This window comes from Cyprinodon variegatus, unplaced genomic scaffold (genome assembly GCF_000732505.1).
Source record: "Cyprinodon variegatus isolate N-32 unplaced genomic scaffold, C_variegatus-1.0 Scaffold811, whole genome shotgun sequence".
Classification (NCBI taxonomy): domain Eukaryota; kingdom Metazoa; phylum Chordata; class Actinopteri; order Cyprinodontiformes; family Cyprinodontidae; genus Cyprinodon; species Cyprinodon variegatus.
In genome coordinates this window covers 144,024-144,735 of record NW_015151264.1, presented here as the reverse complement: position 1 = coordinate 144,735, position 712 = coordinate 144,024, and the positions used below count along the sequence as shown (strand labels likewise).

The following is a 712-nucleotide window of genomic DNA, read 5'->3' as shown; positions in this document are numbered from 1 at the left end:
CTGCTGCTGGCTGCTCCCTCTCTGGACCAACACCAGTAAACTCCACTGTCTAATGTGTACAGGTATCTGATCTTACAGGTAGATCCAGCTGGTTTCCCCCATTCATCTCCACACTGAGTCCTGTTTCTTTTGGTTGTGTTCCTCCATACAGTCCATCCAGCAGAGCTGTTGTTCTCCTCACAGCTCAGAGACACAGAGTCTCTGGGAAAGAACTGAGTTCTGCTGGGACTCACAGTCAGAGCAGCTGGAAGGATAGAAATAAACAAAACAAAAAAAATAAATGCTTAAATGTATTCTCATCACAGCTCCAAAGTTATGGAAGATCAATACTAAAAAAATTCAAAATAAATTAATAAATGACTGATTAGATAATCCCAGAACAAATGATAGCCTGAAATTTCAAATTGTAAGCCATTAAATGCAACAAAGTGATATGAATAACACATCTATTTAAAAGTGAACAAATTACTTAGACAAAAATTAGAATCTTATTGGAATTCTACTTATTTTTCAGCTACTTTATCCTCAGTGAACTTTATTAAGTACATTTATTGTGGTTTTATTTATTTAACCCTTTCTTTATTTCTATATTTATTTCTTTTTTTTATTCTACTAGCCAAATATAAATATTATTTTTAATAGCTGTTGCCTGTTGCCTGCAGGCTCAGTCCTGATGAGGGAGCCATCTTTATAGAAAGCAGCTGGGAGGTTG

At 35.7% G+C, this 712-nt stretch overlaps 1 long non-coding RNA gene across 1 annotated transcript in view; it reads right to left on the bottom strand.

Moving 5' to 3' along the window:
• Positions 1-35: 35 nt before the first annotated feature.
• Positions 36-712, bottom strand: part of LOC107098806 — a 9,688-nt gene continuing 9,011 nt past the window's right edge. The window contains exon 3 of the long non-coding RNA XR_001481912.1: positions 36-244. This is a non-coding gene — a long non-coding RNA (uncharacterized LOC107098806). The remainder of the gene's footprint in view (positions 245-712) is intronic.